General features: G+C 41.4%; 1 protein-coding gene across 18 annotated transcripts in view; it reads left to right on the forward strand.

Moving 5' to 3' along the window:
* LOC309860781 (uncharacterized protein) overlaps positions 1-18,869 on the forward strand; it is a 130,669-nt gene that overhangs the window by 82,332 nt on the left and 29,468 nt on the right. For 5 of the 18 annotated variants that reach the window (XR_014309631.1, XR_014309632.1, XR_014309633.1 and 2 more), the window contains exon 1: positions 17,058-17,201. The exons of 11 other annotated variants lie outside the window; for them this stretch is intronic. The gene's annotated coding sequence lies outside the window, so the exon portion shown is untranslated. Of the gene's footprint in view, positions 1-14,238; positions 14,407-17,043; positions 17,202-18,869 lie in introns of those variants that run through there. 2 more of the 18 variants (XR_014309627.1, XR_014309630.1) reach the window with 2 other exon arrangements.

The raw sequence follows: 18,869 nt of genomic DNA on the forward strand, positions 1-18,869 counted from the left end.
TGCATATGACATGGTAGCAAAAATAACTGTATACTAGGGTTGAAACGTTGACCTCTTAGTAGAAACCTGATGTTGAACAAGCCACTGAGTTTCTCTGGACTGCTCGACGTTTTTTTTTTTTTTGTTTTGTTTTGTTTTGTTTTTAAAGATTTTATTTATTTATTTGTCAGAGAGAGAGCGAGCGAGAGCGAGCACAGGCAGACAGAGTGGAAGGCAGAGTCAGAGGGAGAAGCAGGCTCCCTGCGGAGCAAGGAGCCCGATGTGGGACTCGATCCCAGGACGCTGGGATCATGACCTGAGCCGAAGGCAGCTGCTTAACCAACTGAGCCACCCAGGCGTCCCGGACTGCTTGACGTTTTATTTCACAAATGGGAATGCCACCTGACTCTCTAGATTGTTGAGACTGTGCACCTAATGTCGTCTGGCACACGAGAGGCACTGAATAAACAGTGGCTATTATTGTCCAAGGGCCAGCTTCCATTGTCTACCCACCACTGTTCAGTCGGGCAGCTTCAGAAGTAACCAGGCCCATGGCAGAGATTCTGACAGGAGCTCTCAGCCGTTATCCCACAGGCTCCTCTCCAGCTGAGCCAAACCACAGAAACACAAGCAGTCTTTCATTGTTCCTTCCTCCGGTCTGCTGCTCAAACCCCAGATGGAGCCACACCCTGACCCACTGTCTTGAGGATTACCGCCGAACTGAGCTAAGTTCAGGAAAGTGGAATATCTGGTATGTTGAGAAGTAGTGCTGGGGGCCCACCAGTGGCTTTTCCAGGCATCCCACCCCACCCCTGACATACCTCCTCAGAGGAACTCCAACTTCAGCGTCCAGGGGCCAGGGCCTCAGTATCCATCCCGTCAACCCTGTGCCCTCCTCAGGGCTTTTGGTTGCAGAAGCTTGGTCGAGGGCAACCCCAAAGGGGTTTGCACAGCAAATTCTTCTGGCGGAGGAAACAGGTATGCAGGGGACCTAGTCAGAAACTTTAAAAGTCCTTTCGTCTCTACCCAATATGGCTTTTATATATATATGTAGTCAGACTTGAGGGGAGTTTAAAACACAATTTTTAAAAAACACAGTTGAGGGGCTCCTGGGTGGCTCAGTGGATTAAAGCCTTTGCCTTCGGCTCAGGTCATGATCTCAGGATCCTGGGATCGAGCCCCGCATCGGACTCTCTGCTCATCGGGGAGCCTGCTTCCTCCTCTCTCTCTCTGCCTGCCTCTCTGCCTGCTTGTGATCTCTGTCAAAAAAATAAATACAAATCTTTTAAAAATAAAATGAAATAAAATAAAAACATAGTTGAACTGACAGTAGACCTGGATCTCCCCTCGTGGCAGCTCATGGCAGCTCTGAGACTCAAGAGCAAGCTGCTGGGAACAGGGGCCCAGGGCTTCCACTGTGGGACTTGTCAGTTTCACACCCTGTCTGTCCCTGCTGGATGCGTAAGAAATGAATTGCCCGTTTCGTACCTCGCTTCCTGCTCAGCCCCCTCTGACCCAAGGCATCCCGCAGACTGCACCCTGTGCCCAGTCTCACCGAGGGTCCTTTTCAGTAGTGCAATCTAGTCTGGAAAAGATAGGAAAATAAGAGAAGAGTATAGGATGAAGAAAGTAGGAAAAAGAAAATAAAGGCAGGAATGAGTCTCAAATATTAAGAAATGGCAAAGGACTTATTTATGCCTGGGAGTGTCACATACTGACTTTATCATCATATATTGCCATATTTTAATTTTTTAAAAAAATCTAAAAAAACTCAGGAACAGATTGCAAGAGGGTACTAGTAAGTAGGGGGAATGACTTGAAGGAGGTCAAAGGTACAAACTTCCTGTTATAAGTCCTGGAGATGTGAAGTCCAGCATGGGGACTATAGTCAACAGTGCTGTATTCTGTATTTGGAAGTTGCCAACAGGAGAGAATTTACAGGATTCTATCCTGAAAGGATTCATAGTTTTGTTGTTGAAGTCTGACCCTGAGGGGGTTCACACATGAAAATGTATGAACTGTGAGGGAGAAAAGTTTTTGACCAAGTAAGGGATCTTTAAAGTCATTTACATTGTTAATCAAACCTAAGTGAGGTTTTTCCTCACCTGTCCTTATTTTCCAAATACAGTTGGTTATCAGGCATTTAATGTTTATAAATGAATGACATTTAGTTCCGTGTATGTTGTCCATGTGAAAGTGGCCCGCACAGAGCTTTTCTTTCCAGTGTAACACTCCCATGGAATGTGCTAACAGAACAGACAGATCTCCAATTGTTGCTCATAAAGTGCTTCCAGACTTGGATCCTCAGAGAGAGTGTCTTGTCTGCAAGGAGTCTATGAACAAGCTCTCACATGTTCCAGAAAGGACGGCTTGAAAACATAGGAGCAGCCCGTTTTCCAAAAAGGGAGAAGAAAAGCAGATGTCCAGTTGATTGGATAAACTAGCTGTAGGTAGAAGAAGTATGTGAAATGTGTAGGAACTTGAAGGTGAACAACACTCGTGAGATGAAGGTGGATTTTGATCTCTACGTCTGGGCTCTGTGGAAGGAGAGTAAGGATCAAAATACATTATCAAAATTCACATAAGAACTTCAAAAAATAGGTAAAACATAGACAAATAGAAGTTATGAGTGACACTGTCCTTTCCTGACTGTCTCTGGAGCCACTGTGTGTGTTTTAGAGATACCCCCATAAAAGTTAAGCCTTAAAAGAATAGAATTTCCACCAACTTACCACAGTCTTCTTTCAATAAACTAAGGAAATGGAGTAAGATTATTGCTTAGAGATTTGGATGAATTCCAAGTGTATTCAGATTCCTAAGATTAAAGCCAGCCCAATTTAAAAGTTCCATGAAAATTCAACTGGTATTGATCCTAAATTAAATCCAAGAACATTCTCAGGTTGATTTCATCCATTTAGAATTGTCAGAGATAAAGGAAAAGTGTGACTATTAGGACTTCTGGCAGATTCAAGTTTTCACTCCTATCAAAATGATTATACTGAAGGAAAAGAAGAACCTTCTTTGCTCCTTCATGCATTAAGGACTTGTTCTGAAAATATAAACTATCCACCCAAACTTAAAAACTGATCTTCTGTGAGAGCTTATGGTATGTGATATAAGTATGATGAACGCATTGGAGGTGCATATTAGTTATCTTTTGTTGCATTTTAAATTACCCCCAAAGTTAGGAACTTAACATTTATTATCTTACACAGTTTCTAGTGTCAGGAATCCAGGAATGGCTAAGTTGGGTAGTTCTGACTCATGAGATTAGAGTCAAGCTGTCAGCTGGGGTTACAGTCTTCTGAAGGCTTGACTGGAGCTGCTTCTAAGCTTATTTGTGTGGTTGACGACAGGCTTCCATTTCTGTCCCTTGGGGTGTTAATTAAATGGGGTAATGGTCACTACCCAGTGGTTGTCTTCCTCTAGAGTGAGTAATGAAGGAGAGAGGGAGAGAGAGAGAAGCCACAGTGTCTTTTATAACCTAATCTTGGAGGTAGTGGTAGGTTGCAGGTGAATCCTGGCACAGTGTGGAAGGAGACTCTGCCGAGGTCTAGCAGGACACCAGCAGGAGGCTGCCTTGGACACTGGCTACCACCATCTGCCCTCCAGGCCCCAGTGATTTCTCTCCCCCGCCACCACTTATAAAGTATACTCACCCCATCCCAAAACTTCTAAAGTCCTCATTCCATTACAGCATCAGCTCAAAATCCAGAATCTTGTCATCTAAGTCAGGTCTAGAGGAAGGCTCCTCTGGTAGAGTTCCTTTAGTATGGTCCCGCTTAATCTAAAAACCAGTAAATGAAAGAAAAAAGTTCGCTGGCCTCCACGCAGCCAACATACAAAGGTAGGACAGATGTAGGGTAAACAACACAGGCATTTTATACTATTCCAAAGGGAGGAAGTGGGAGGCACACAGGAGTCATAGCTGCTCTGAAATACAGCCAGGGAGATGTTGGAAGTTCCTTAGAAACTCAGTGCTGTGCCTACCCAGGAGTTATTCTCCAGGGTTCCTGTCTACACCTCCTTTCTCCCCCCGACCCCGAAAATTAGTACCTGTAAATGGGTGAATAATTTTCCAAACCTACAGTAAAATGTGTGTGGTGAGGGTTGTGTGGGGGAGGTGGGTACAGAGGCCTCTTTTCATTTTATACTTTTTCTGTCCGTTTGAGTTCTAATTGGCAATGTTTCTGCTGGTATTATTCCTTTTAGAAATTTTGTGAATCTCTCACAAATTTTATCAGATCCATTCTATTAGACAAAAGTCACACCCACAAATCTCCTTGAGATAACCTCTTTTCCACTTATGGATTCTGCTGAGGAGCAGTGCTATTCTGCTTCCCAGAAGCCCAGTTGTTTGCTTGAGAGGATCCACGAGCTACACCCTTAACAACATTAGAGGAACTTCATGTGACTGAACTGGTACTCCAGGGCACCACTTTTGATCTTCCTGGGATCCTAACAAAGGATTTTATAGTCACACCCTCAGCTTCATCTTTAGACCATGCTCAACCTTTGCTCTAAAGACATTTTCTTCATTTTAGCACTGTTTGTCATAGGTAGAGACCGACATTCTTACAACTAATAAGTCCTGGTTCCTTTTGCTAACATTTCTTCCTGAAGTGTATTGCTCTATTCATGCATGTTGTTACAAAGAGCTGGAAGAAACCGGTGGCACCTTCAGCACTCTGGCCGGAAATCTCCTTGGTAGATCATCCTCTTCTTTAGGTACATTTTCTATCTTCCACATTACTGAAGATAACAATGTTGCTAAACTCTCTGCCCCTGAGTAAGAAGGATTCTCAGACCTCCTTTAGCTTTTTCTTTTTCTTTTATTTTTTTTCTTTTTTTTTTTTTAAGATTTATTTATTTATTTGATAGAGCAAGTTCAAGCACAGGGAAGGGCAGAACGAGAGGGAGAGAGAATCCTAAAACTAAGCTCAGAGCCTGGAGCAGGACTCCATCCCAGGACCCTGAGATCAGGATCTGAGCTGAAATCAAGGGTTGGATGCTCAATCAACTATGCTACCCAGGCACCTCTGTCTTCCTTTTTCAATAAGAAGTTCTTCACTTTCTTTTAAACCCCAACCAGCAACCTACTCAAAGTCCAAAATTCAACCAACAGTCTGTTGAAGAATATTTAGGCTTTCACTCAGGCACTCTAAAATCATACCAGCTGACCTCCCCTGCCACTTTCCAGTTCCAAAGCCACTTTTTAATTTTAGGCATTTGTTTGGTAGCACCCCACTTCCAGGTACTACAATCTATCCTAGCTATCTATTGCTGTGTAACAAATTAAGCCCCAAATTTAGCAGCTTAAAGCAACAAATATGCACCATCTCATAATTTCTGAGGAGCGGGAATCCAGAAGCAGCTTAGTTGAGTTATTCTGGCTCAGAGTCTCTCATAAGGTTGTGGTCAAACTGTCGGGCAGGATGGCCATCTCCTGGAGGCTTGACTGGGGCAGATGGTCCCACTTAACAGTCTCCCTCATATGGGTGTTTGTCATGTAGGTCTCTCAATCAAACTGCTAATTACATGACAGCTGGTAACACCCAAAGTAAATGATCTATGAGAGAGAGAGGAGAGAGAGAGAGAGATGGAAGTCACGGAGTCTCTTATAACCTAATCTTGGAAACGACATACCATCATATCCGATGTATGGTATTGGACACACCAGTTCTGAAACTGTGTGGGAGGGTGTGAATACTTGAAGTTTTGGATCACTGGGGGGATTTTAGAGGCTAACTATTACAGGATATAATTTGAAAAAACATACCTTTATATACCCTTCCCAGAACCAATTGAAAAGTAGAAACTATGAAGAATTAAGCAGGATCAAAATATTAACTTTATTATTGATAGAAGCTAAATAGAGGAGGTGGCTTAACTATATGGCCATAGGAAGATTTAATATTTGACTTCAGAATTAGACCAACCCACCCAATCATGGAAAGAATAGGACAATAGGGGCGCCTGGGTGGCTCAGTGGGTTAAGCCTCTGCCTTCGGCTCAGGTCGTGATCTCAGGGTCCTGGGATCAAGCCCCACATCGGGCTCTCTGCTTGGAGGGGAGCCTGCTCCCCCCCGCCTCTGCCTCTGCCTCTCTGTCTGCTTGTGATCTCTGTCTGTCAAATAAATAAAGTCTTTAAAAAAAAAAAATGAATAGGACAATAGCTTGCCTTCCCAGATCGGCCTACCACATAAACAGTAAAACAAAAGTACAGGGCGAAGTGCTATCAATGAAAGAGAAGAGTGGGACAGCAAGCTTCCTCTAACTGTAGTTCTTCCACACAGACGAGAGGATAAGAAACGGGCGAACCCATCATGGATTTCTCTGGGGAGCTCAGAGAGCAGTTCCAGGTGTCCCTTATGCAACACATCTACCAAAATCTGTGCTGCCTCTTCTTCGTCTGCACGAGAAGGCCTAACACAACTGTTTTCAAACTTGAGCAAGCAGATTGCTAGGCCCCACCCCTGGAGAATTTGCTTTTCTCTTGGTAAGTTCCTAGATAGTACAGAAAGCAGCTGACCTGAGAACACACTTTGAGAACCACTGACCTAACACTGGCCCAGTACCTGTGATGCATAGGCGCTTCATACGTATCTCATTTAAAAAAAAAAAAAAAACGCAGAGGCCTTAACCCACTGAGCCACCCAGACACCCCTAAAATTTTTTTTTAAATGTTAAAAAAATTTTTTTTTTTAGTAAACTCTATCCCCAACATGGCTCATACTCACAACTCCAAAATCAAGAATCACATGCTCTTCCAATTGAGCCAGCCAGGGGTCTCTTTGTGTCTCATTTTTCATTCACAGTTTTATTAGTCTTCTTAACACTGTAAGCTAGATTTCATTAGTCCCTTCCCTCCGTTACACAAAGAGACTAAGGCTCAGAAGTGAAGTTGTTTGGCCAGGTTTACATCATCCTAGTTAACCAAAGCCAACATTCAAACCGAGATTTGAGTCCAAACCCTGTGGTCTTTTCTTTACACGAGATTACCATCACTTAATAAGGACTGAATATTGGTAAGACCCAAGGTGTAGCCTGAAACTAAATAGTAAGTTTCTGCAATTTCTTCCCACTAACTTCACCCCCATCTTCTTGACCTGTGGTCACAAGCACGATTTTCTCCATTTTCACTTGTCAACATTAATTATACTCTACGTACCATACGTTCAGCTTGGTCTCATGTGCACGTGTATGCGTTTTAGAGGCAGGCTAATATGTTTACACTTAAGGAGAAAGAGTAAGATTATCAATTTACAATGTACTAGCATTCTAAAAATTCCATCAATGAGGTTAGATAACGTCCAGCTCACCAACTTTCCGGCTGCTTGTCCTCCAGGCCCACTCTTTACCCTCTCACTGTCCAGGAAGTAGATCTCCATGAGCTACAACAGGCTCCCTGGCCCTCAAGCTTTCCATTGGGTTTATCCTCCCCAGAAGCAAGCAGAGGAGGAAGGCAATTTTCCCAGCTCCCTTCCTGTAGGGTCACCTAGGCTAACTACATTCTTTCACAAAAAGCCCTGGTCCTGCCAAGCAGCTGCCCTAAGGACATTTTTTTTTTTTACAGCTTACAGGAGTTCTCCCCTTGCTTGTCCCTTCCAGACCTAGGGGCAGGAATAGCTCTCAGAGTCCTGCACTATCCATTTGGTTGGCTTCACCCTGTCTACATATTTGTAAACAATCCCTTAGAACCACCTCCTTGAAATTATCCTAACATGAGTGTACCACTTCCTGCTGGGACCCTGAGTACACACCTGTTTAGGCACAGTTTACAGGTTTGCTTTTCCAGAGCTGGCCCAGGTGACGTTGCTTGGGGCTTGGGGCATCCTCCTAAAAGCCAGTAACCTTTTGGAATCTTGCTGCTGTCCAGATGGTCAGGCTCACCCCACTACTTTGGTTTAAGGGTGCAAAACACCTCCTTCTGGCCCTCATATGTCCTGCTCTGTAGGTATACCAAATGGCAAGAGGCAACTTGGAAGGATCTGCTGGCAAAATTCCTGTCACCAAAATTGTTGCTACACCTCAGAACTCCAGTTTTGTCCCTTAGATGAGTCATTAATTCCAACAAAAGGCAAATTATCCCCAGAAGAAAGATAGAGGTAAAGTTGGCGAAGACATTTATGTTGCATTTCAGGTGTTTTCTATTTTGGCAGCTAGTTGTAAAACCTGGTTTGAGAAAGGAGTAGACAAAATTCAACAAGGCCATAGATTCTAGAATAATGGTTCTCAAGGTGCGTGGGGAACAAAGTTTATATTGTCTCTTGGAAGGCATTTTGGAACATGAGGGGAGTCGTCTGTTATGGGTCATGGTCCAGAGATACTAACTTGCCTGTAGTGAAAGGGATGGTCTCACACAACAGAGAATAAACCCCAAGAACTTTAATGTGCCAAGAACATTCATGTTGCTAAAAAAAAAAAAAAACTATTTAAAAATGATCCAGGCAAAGGACTTGTGTTTTCTTTTATAAGAAGAAAGAAAGAAAGAAAGAAAGAAAAAGAAAGAGAGAGAGAAACAAATAGGAGAAAAGGAAGGAAGGAGGAAGGAAGGGATAGAAAATTTGTGTGTGGTTTTAATATTCATAAAATTTCCGAGAATGCAACTACCACATAAGTTAAGGAACTATTACATATTGTTTTGTTTGGATTTTACTAAGTTGGTCATAATATGAAAAAGTAACATAACTACCAATCTGCATTTGTACTTGTAGCATACAGGATGATTCTACAGAAATATTCTTACGGATGATTTCATTATGTCTTCTAGTGCAATTGAGCCTTACTGCACATACTGACATTTATCAAGATAATCTCCCTACATGTGATTATAAAAATCAACATAATATAATATACTAATGAAAATATAAAAGACAGATATAAAGAAAGTCAATATATATTTATATGTTATAAATATTTATTTAGGAATAACCAAAGTATTTACAATAGAAATGGTTGTTAGGTCTGATAGATTTGAAACCACAGATCTAGAGTGAAGTGTTCCGATGGCTGAGATTATGGCCTTGGAGGATGTGCACTGAAGGAAACCTCTCTTCAGGGTAACTTACCCTGAAAGAAGCTATGTGGAGTGAACTAGAAGGAATACTAGGCCTAATTCCTTACTGATAATACTATTTATTTTTAACTACCAACTTGTTTCATCTCCCACTATCGTCATCTAGTAGATGCTCAGTGAAAATGTCAAAAAGAGGCACTCAACAAAAAATCTCCTTTGATAAATTAAGGATACTACCATTTATTTCCTGAAACACTGGTCAAACAACAATTTGTAAGGCCCATGCAAAAAGATCCTGTAATACCTTTTATCACATTTTCCAATTTTGATGGGTATAATTTCCTATATAAGGTCTACTCTAAATCTGTAGTGTGAGTAACCTAGTGAAGCATTATCAGGCCAAAATGAGGGCCTCGAGGGCCCAAATAAATCAGAAGCTGTCTTATTTATTATGTACATTATATTTCACTTCTCAACAAGTTAGGCAACATCTTGGGCATTTTTATATACTGTGTGGGATGATAGAGATTGATAAATCATTTGGAGACAGAACTCCCTTATTACGAAAGAAAACTCGGTAAATGCTCTATCCCAATGCCCACTCCCTCCACCTGACATACTCCTATTCATGCTCTAAGTTTCAAGACCTTTCCCGACCTCCCAAGTCATGCATAGGCATCTTTCATCAGCTTCCACATTGTCACAGGTGTCACAATGAGGGCAACTGTTAGGTTACTTAATTGCTTTTCCCACTAGACTTCATGCTATGTGTGAGCAGGGATCAAAGCCTATCCATTATTGTCCCTCACGCCCCACACATAGTAGGTCATCAGTGCTTAGCCAGTCATTCAACAAGGTAAAATTAAGCACTTAACAAGCTGCCAAATGTCAGTGTTGGCTCTTATACCAGCCTACCAGGCAGCCAAGAGCAAGACGAACCTTCAGGTCTGGTTCCCATTGACCACCAACTGATGCAGCGTCTGTGCTTTCTACACCTGCTCCTCCAAGGCCCTAAGGCTCTTCTGTTTGGTCTCTCAACTTCACTTCCAATTAAGTTGTAACTCGGAGGTGTGGAAAGCTCCGCTCTTAGTCATTTGTTTGTTCAGTTTAGCACAGTGGTTCTCAGATTTCAGCATGTTGGGCCTGCCTTCAGAGTTTTTCATTCAGGAGGTCTAGATGGGGGTCAGTAATTTTCTTTGCTAACATGGCCACAGGTCTCACTGGTGCTGCAGATCTGAAGACCATCTTTTGAGGATCACTGACTGAGCACGAAGTTCCAGCCACTGTTATCCCAGCAACAGAACTTAAAGATGTCTCCAATTTTGAATTTTTTAAAAAATTTGTCTATAGTTGCAAAAGAGTTATAGACATCAGGAAGTAGGTAGAGAGAATATGGAGTACAAACAGGCTCCTGAAAATATTCTAAAGTCCTTAAGATAAACCTGATTCTGACCTTTGGGGTAAGCCTGAGAAGAGGTGAAAGAGAATCAGAAGGCCACTTCCCGTGGAGCAGCCAAGCTGAGACCTGGCAAGGCAGAGGATGATGATCCAGTAAAACTTTCTAGACCTGAGGCCCCCACCATCTCCCTGGACGTCTGCCCACACAACCACAACCACACCCACCTCTTAATCCTGCTTCAATTGAATGAGGAGTTCACAATTCTAACAGCCTTAGCAGAATCTGAAGATATTCCAGTGCATCTGTGCCTTAATCTGTTTGGGCTGTTATAACAAAGTACCATAGACCAGGTGGCTTATCAACAACAGAAATTTCTTTCTCACAGTTCTGGAGTCTGAGAAGTCCAAGATCAAGGTGCTGGCAGATTCGGGATCTGATGAGCCAGTGTCCTGATTCATAGATGGCCATCTTCTTTCTGTAAACTCATATGATGGAAGGGACAACGATGCTCTCTGGAACTTCTTTCATAAAGACACTAATCCCATTCATGAGGGCTGAGCTCTTCTGAAGATCGCATCTCCTAATACCATCACACTGGGTGTTAGGATTTAGTACATGAAATTCGTGGGGCAGGCAAACAGCATTCAGTCTATAGAAATCTATTTTTGTACACATGTGTTATTGCGCTGCCTGGGTGGCTCAGTCAGTTAAGAGCCTGCCTTCAGCTCAGGTCATGATCCCAAGGTCCTGAGATTGAACCCCACACTGGGTTCCTTGCTCAGCAGAGAGCTGCTTCTCCCTCTCCCTCTGCCTGCTGCTCCCCCTCCTTGTGCTTGTGCTTGTACTCTCTCTCTGTCAAATAAGAGAATGAAATCTTTAAAAAAAATTTTTTTAAACATATTATTTAGTTAATAGTTAGCATTTATTACCTATTGCCTAGTAGGAAAAATGTTTCAGACAAGATGTGGAGTTGAAATACAATGTTTTTTAGCTATCTTGCAATATGTGTACTTTTTCTTAAATAAGTGAACTCTTAAAAATAACTGACCAGGGGCATCTGGGTGGCTCAGTTGTTAAACATTGCCTTCAGCTCAGCTCATGATCTCCAGGTCCTGAGATCGAGCCCCATGATGAGCTTCCTGCTCAGCAGTGAGCTAGCTTCTCTGTCTGTCTCTCCCTCTGCTCCTCCCTACCGCTTGTTCTCTCTCTCTGTCTCAAATAAATAAATAAATAAATAAAATCTTTAAAAAAACATTAGTGATCAGATATGTCTTCAACTCTTGCCATGTTTACCTAAGCAGTTACCTTTCCTTCCATCTCCCACATGCCATTTTCCTTTTGTAGAGAAAGAAATTTTTTTTTTTTCCCTCTAGGCTTTTAGGTTCAATCACTGAGGCCCTGCTATGAAAATCAAGGAAAAACTGATTAACAAGAAAAAAGGCATATAAATTGTATTTTATGTCAATACTTTTATGTGGCATGGAGGGCTACATAGGAAAGAAGTGAAAATCCCAAGTAGCAATTAGACCTGAAATTTTATATACCATTATAACACAGAGCTATAAATCGTGGAGCTACAACAAGACAAAAAAAAGGGGTTTGGACTTCTAGGAGCGATAAATTTAGGGAAGGTAAATATATGAGAGAAATGAGCAGAAGAGATAAGGATCATTTTAATAGGCTTGTTTATGCAGATTCAAGTTGGTGCTATCCTCAATGTCAAGAATCATCTTCTTTTCTGGGTACAAGAGAAAGGAAGGGGACAGCTTTACAAAGGGAAATTTATACCCTACTTTCAGACAGAAGTGAGAGGGTAGAGAGCTTTTCCTATGTCTGCTGTTTTTCAGTTACTTAGAGCTCAAAATCATCCTTATGGCAAAGTGGCATATTTTGTGGTAGTGTTCTAATTCCCTTCACTTTCTAGTCTGTAAGCTTACTGACAAAATGTAAGTATATAACAGGGTATTCAATTAATGCTTCCACTCCACATCTGCCCATGTAGTCAAGGCCAGGTCAGGCATTTTCCCAGAAGGATTTCTGCACCCAAAGCATGTCTGGGGAAGAGCATAGAGAGCTACCCAAGTGGAGGGCACATTTTGCAACAGTCAGTGACAAAAAGCCAGTCAGGACAGTGAAGCCAGAGAAGGATCTCCAGGATAGATTACACCCCAAACCAGCTTCCTCTTTGTCACTAATGACAAGACCCAAATGGTAGCCAGAAATAGAAAAGATGTTGATCTTTATTAAAATTAAGTGTTATTGCCTGTACACCTGTGTTTTAGACCCAGCTACACACGCACCACCCATCGAAGCTTAATAACCGTTAGTTATATTGTTGGCTATCTGAGAGTTCCTAAATTGGAGTCCAAGAGTTCTCAAGTTGTAACTTGATGGTGGTTGTTGTTGTTCCTTATCACCAAAATCTTATCATTAAATATTCTTTGGGGGCGCCTGGGTGGCTTGGTAGGCTAAGCATCTGACTCTTGTTTTTGGCTCAGGGTCATGATCTCAGGTCTAGGATCAAGACCCATGTTGGGCTCCATGCTCAGTAGCAAGTCTGCTTGAGATTCTCTTTCTTCCGCTCCCTCTGCCTCTCCTGCTGCACATGTGCACGTGCACACACACACACACACCGCCCCCACCTCTTTCTCTGAAATAAATAAATAAATATTTTAGAAATAAATAAATAAATATTCTTTGGATGATCAGCAACCTACTGCTTTTTATTTCTTGCTGAGGCATTTGGAGATCCAAACTATATATAATGAATATCTGCAAATCCACCATTCTGCTTGATAAATACAACATTTTAGATATATTTAAAACTCTTTGTGTTTTTCTCCCAAATCTCATCCTTCTTCCATAAAGTAAATGAAACCATGAATGTTTTTAATAACTATTTACATATGTAGGACCACCAACCACATATATGTAGATACTTTTATGCAAAAACAATAAATTATTTTGTTTTAAGCTTTATATAAATAGCATATGGAGGGGCACCTGGGTGACTCAGTGGGTTAAGCCTCTGCCTTCAGCTCAGATCATGATCTCAGGGTCCTGGGATTGAGCCCCGAATCGAGCTCTCTGCTCAGCGGGGGGCCTGCTTCCCTCTCTCTCTACCTGCCTCTCTGCCTACATGAGATCTCTCTCTTTGTCAAATAAATAAATAAAATCTTTTAAATAGCATATGGAATATCCTTCTGCAACTAGTTTTCTCTCAGTCTTATTTGAGACATTTCCATACTGACACTCACAGTGCTAACTCACTCATTTGTAGACTTGTACCACAACTTAACACTTTTCTGATTGCTAGCAGTTTTGTTTAATTATTTGCTTTTATAAAGAATATTAAATGTCTATTTCTTTAATATCTCTTTCATTAATTAATTTCTTCAATATCATGTGCAAAAATTTCTTTAGAATACATGCTCCAAGTGATATTGCTGAGCTATAGGATATGCACGCCTTCTAACTTTCCTAGGTATTGTCAGGATGCTTTCCAAAATGGTTGTGCCCATTTGACTCTCATAGTGGTGTTTGATGGTTCCTGTTGTTCCACTTCCTCACCAAGCCTTGACATTGTCATTCTTTATACATCTTGACAGTTTGATGGGTATATTATTTTAAAATTGGATTTACCTTGAGGCACCCAGCTGGCTCAGTTGGTAGAGCATGTGACTCTTGAACTCAGGGTCATGAGTTCAAGCCCACATTGGGTGTGGAAACTGCTTAAAATTAAAAAAAGAAGAAGAAGAAAGAAAGAAAGAACGAAATTGGATTTACCTAATTAGTGGACAGGTAATTTTTTTTTTAAAGATTTTATTTATTTATTTGACAGAAATCACAAGTACACTGGAGAGGCAGGCAGAGAGAGAGAGAGAAGGAAGCAGGCTCCCTGCTGAGCAGAGAGCCCGATGCGGGACTCGATCCCAGGACCCTGAGATCATGACCCGAGCCGAAGGCAGCGGCTTAACCCACTGAGCCACCCAGGCGCCCCAGTGGACAGGTAATTTTATAGGAAAATATAATGCCTTTGTCTGTGAATAGCTTGTTTGGATTGTTTGCCCAATTTTCTTTTGGTCTTCTTGCTTTGTAAGAACCTTCAATGTTATCAACTGTGTATTACAAGTTTATTTTCCTGGTCTGCATTTTCTTCTTTTAATTTTGTTTTTTGTTATCTTAATATGTAGAAGTTTTAAGTTTTGTGCAGGGCTAATTTCAGTCTTTTCCATTGTCTTATCTTCGTGATTTAAGGAATGGAGAGTAATTTGCAACCTACAATTTTTCTAAAAGTTATACTTTCCACATTTAGATCTTTACTCTTCCTGGAATTGGCTAGCCTATTAGAGTAAGGTAGGGATCCAGTTTTATTTTATTTTTATGTATACATAACATTTCCCTAGTGAGATTTACTAAACAGTCTTGTCCTCAATGATCTGAAGCCCTGTGTCTATCATACCAAATGTGTAGTGATATGTGAAGTCTGGTGTCAGGCTCTGTTTTGTTCCATTGGTCCATGTCTATTCTCTTATTTTAAAATGATGGCAAACAAAGCAATCTAGTAAAGTCATCCTGTCTCTCTCCCTAACATTTTGACTATATATAGTTCTTTACTCTTAAATGTAAATATAATATCAGGGTCCTCAAAAGCAAAAACAAAAACAAAACCCTAGTTATGAGTCAAACAGTCTTTTAAAACTGAGGTTTTTAAAAAACTGTATACTCATACCTATTTCACTCATCATGTGAGGCATTTATTAGCTAGAAGAATTGTACATTTGTTTGAGGCCCTAGAAGTTCTGGGAACAACTGTCCTGACACTTTCTGGAACCATGTCTGTGGTAGCTTTGGAGAGAATGGCTTAGCCAAAAACTTTGTTTTTCTAATCTCAGGGAAGATACAAACTCAGCAGTTGCTGTATGGCGCTCCAAGTGATTTGCCCAAGGACCTCCCACTGAGATCTCCATGAACTTGCAGCTTGGATAACTTAGTGAGGTCACCCCCTGCTGTTTCACAGGCAGATGGCCAAACCCTGACACAAGGCTTCAGTCAGATCCCCAAACAAGTACATACACATAGCCTCCTGTCTATAGCCTGAACCCATGGTCTGTATCAATTAGGAAAACTCCAAAGAAAAGTGTATCAGGTCAGCCTGGCTTAACTGTTTTCAAATAATTAAGTTTTAGATAAGTTTTAGGATGAACAGCTTTTGCAAAAAGCTTATACCCATAGTTGACTTTCTACTGAGACACTAAAGTAACAAGTGCTCTATATGCCTAAAGAATTCTAAATTCAGTATAATTTGCAGCTAAATCTATAACTGGAAAAGAACTTAAAGATAATGTACTTCAGTGTGGGTTCCCAATCTTGACTATACTTTAAATTATCTGAATGACTTAAAAAAACCTTAACACCCAGGCCATACGCTAAATAGCACTGGGAAGAGAGACCAAACACTGGTATTTTTCAAAGCTGCTCAGGGGATTTCACTGTATAGCCAGTGTTGAGAACCAGTGGCTCAGTTCAAGCCTTTAGCACATTAGTAAAATGAGATTGAGAAGTTAAATCACTTTTAATCAAGTTCTAAACTTTTACCATCCAATTGGTAGGCATGGCCCCTTGTGACTTTTAAATGTTAAACTCATTAGAATTAAATAAAATTAAAAATTGAGTTCCTCAGTCACACTAGCCACTTTTCAGGAGCTCAATATTCACATGTGGCTAGTAGCTACCATGTTGAGCAGCATGGAAAACAGACATATCTTCCATCACAGAAAATTCTTTTGGTCATTGCTGTAACAGAAATAATCCCACATGTATTTTTTAAGTCTTTATTTGAAACATGGCAGAAGACCACCTTTACCTTCCTATGCACTGGGCTTGATATCTCTCTAGTAACATCAGAAGCATTGGTAACATCAGAAGCATTTTAAATTATTATCACAGGATGATCAATATAATAAAAGAATTTAAACAAGCACAACTCAACATTAGGGTGTTTATCTGTAAAGCACCAATACTACAATAAAAGCAACAGCCCCTTGGACAAGTAAAGTTGTGACTCAAGTCCAAGAGGTACCCCCAATTCTGCTTCCACACAGCTCAATGGGTAATAATCCAGGAGGCCAGTTTTTTTCTTTGATTGGTAAAGAGGACACATGGAGGAAGCGGGAAGGGAGAACTTTACTTCCCCAGTGACTGGTCCATGAGGCTTAGAGCCAACTCATAAGTGTGTCTAGGCACAATCTTGGCCCACGGAGATCATAAAGGAAGTTGATAGAGGACAATCTCCTCCTCCTTATGGATTGAAAACAAGACACAGTACAAGAACTAAGCTAATGTAACCTCTATAATAGGATTCCTTACTACCACAGTCTTTTTGTTTTTAATTATAAGAAGGATTTTATCATCTAAAACTTCTTCGCCTCTTAAAGTAAACATGCCATGGAACAGATTTCATAAAGTGGCCTTGGTGCCTTTAAAGGGATTCAAATCAATTTGTGTTGGTTGTACTTTTGTCACTGCAAGCCTCTAGAAAAGTCTCAACATTTTATTAAGTTTGTTTTTTCAGTTGTGTTATGAAATTGAAACTTAATACCACTGTACCAGAATACATTGTTCCTTGTGTTGGGGCTTAAGTTTCGTGTTCCCAAGTGTATTATATCAAGCGGTGAGATAGCCATGCCTGGGTCTAAACAAGAGGAGGCCAGAAAATCAATAAGCCAACTTGGAGGACCGCAACGTGCAAGGTGCTGTCCTGAGTGGTTTACATGGGTGACATCATTCAGTTCTCGCAATGAAGTGAGTGCTATTATTACCCTCATTTTACAGATGAAGAACCTGAGGGACAAGAAGTTAAGGAATTTGCCCAAGGCCATCTAGCTGTAAGTGATAGAACAGAACTTCAACCCCTGCTGGTCTGACTCCAGAGCCCAGCCTCTTAATTGCTCTTCTCTTTTCAACATGTACATACTTTCATACCAATGTCATATTTTTGGCCTGTCAAGGTCAAAATCACAGACATTGGGTTGGACTGGTCCACTTGGGTGGGAAAAAGTTCCCCAGGGTGGCAAGGTGTGGGTGTGAACATGTACTCCCTTGATCCCAGGTTTGGGATTAGTCCCAAAGATTGTTTTCTTGGGGTGGGGGAAACCCATCATCTTCACTTTGACACCCATCTCCTCCACTCCCTGGCACTACACACCCCACTTTCTTTGCAAGGGTGACTGTAGTAGCTGCAACAAAAACTACTACAAGGGACTGGGAAAGAGAATACTGTTTGTATTTCAGCAAACAGCAGAAATACAGATGCACCTCGAGAGGTTACACAATAGTCCCTAGTGTCTGGGCCCTGGATAGACATGGGGGAGTAAGGGAGTAAGGTTTCCTGGCTCAAGGCAGGGGGCTGAGATGGAGAGATATCAGCATTAATTAGGCCATTATGTAAAACATTACCTTTCTTAAGGCCATATTCTCTCCTTTGGAACCTTTACAAATCTCAGCATGTTTCTACATTGCAGCCATGAGTATAAACAAGAAACACGGTCTAATCCCAGGGTGACTAGTTTCCCAGCCCACGTGAACCAAATTATTTTCCCACTCAGAGAGCAGCGTGATGTTCTTATAGGCAGCAGAGTGTTCTTTGGGTCTTTCATACCCATTGGGTTTCTGTGCTGAAGCACAGACTGATTCTGCAGTCCCACTTTGAGCCTTTCAGATTTGTCCCTCCCACCCACCCCCAGTGATTCCACTTATGTATTTGTTTGTTTATTCATATATAATGTTATTATTTGAAGCAGTTTTAGGTTCACAGCAAAATTGAGCAGAAAGTACAAAGAGTTCCCGTATACCCTTGCTCTCCCGCCACAACATACAGCCATTATCAGTGTCCTCACCAGAGAGGTACACACACTACAACTAACGAGCATTCACTGTCACCTCCTAACAACCCGAGCCCCATAGATTACATTAGGGTTGTCGTACATTAATTTATGAATTTTGACAAATGTATAATGGCATGTACCTGCCACTATCATACCATTCAGTTACTAACTTTTGAAGAATATGATGTATATACTTTGTTCCTGGGAGACTCCGAGATGGTCTCATTGTTTCTGGAAAGCCTATAGAGTAATTCTCTATTCTCACTGTGAATTCACTACCAAGGCTTTTGCATTTGGTCTGACAGTGAGTGACAGCCCAGGAGGCTGGGGCTCTGAGATACTCCTCAGGCAGCCAGTCCAGGAGCCAGAATCCTACAGTTGTCTTGGCAACAGCTGAAGTTTCCTGTCCTGGGCTGAAAAGCGTGTTGTCTCTTCATTTGTGAAAAGTCTATTTTACACCCTCAATCTGCCTGGGGCATAAATATGCCAGGAATGGAACCCTCAGGATTGGATTTCCTTTTTCTGATTTCAAAACAGGGGAAAATATCCACAGTAGGAAGTGAACAGGAGAACTGCAGCCATCTCT

This window comes from Mustela nivalis (genome assembly GCF_964662115.1).
Source record: "Mustela nivalis genome assembly, chromosome: 3".
Taxonomy (NCBI): domain Eukaryota; kingdom Metazoa; phylum Chordata; class Mammalia; order Carnivora; family Mustelidae; genus Mustela; species Mustela nivalis.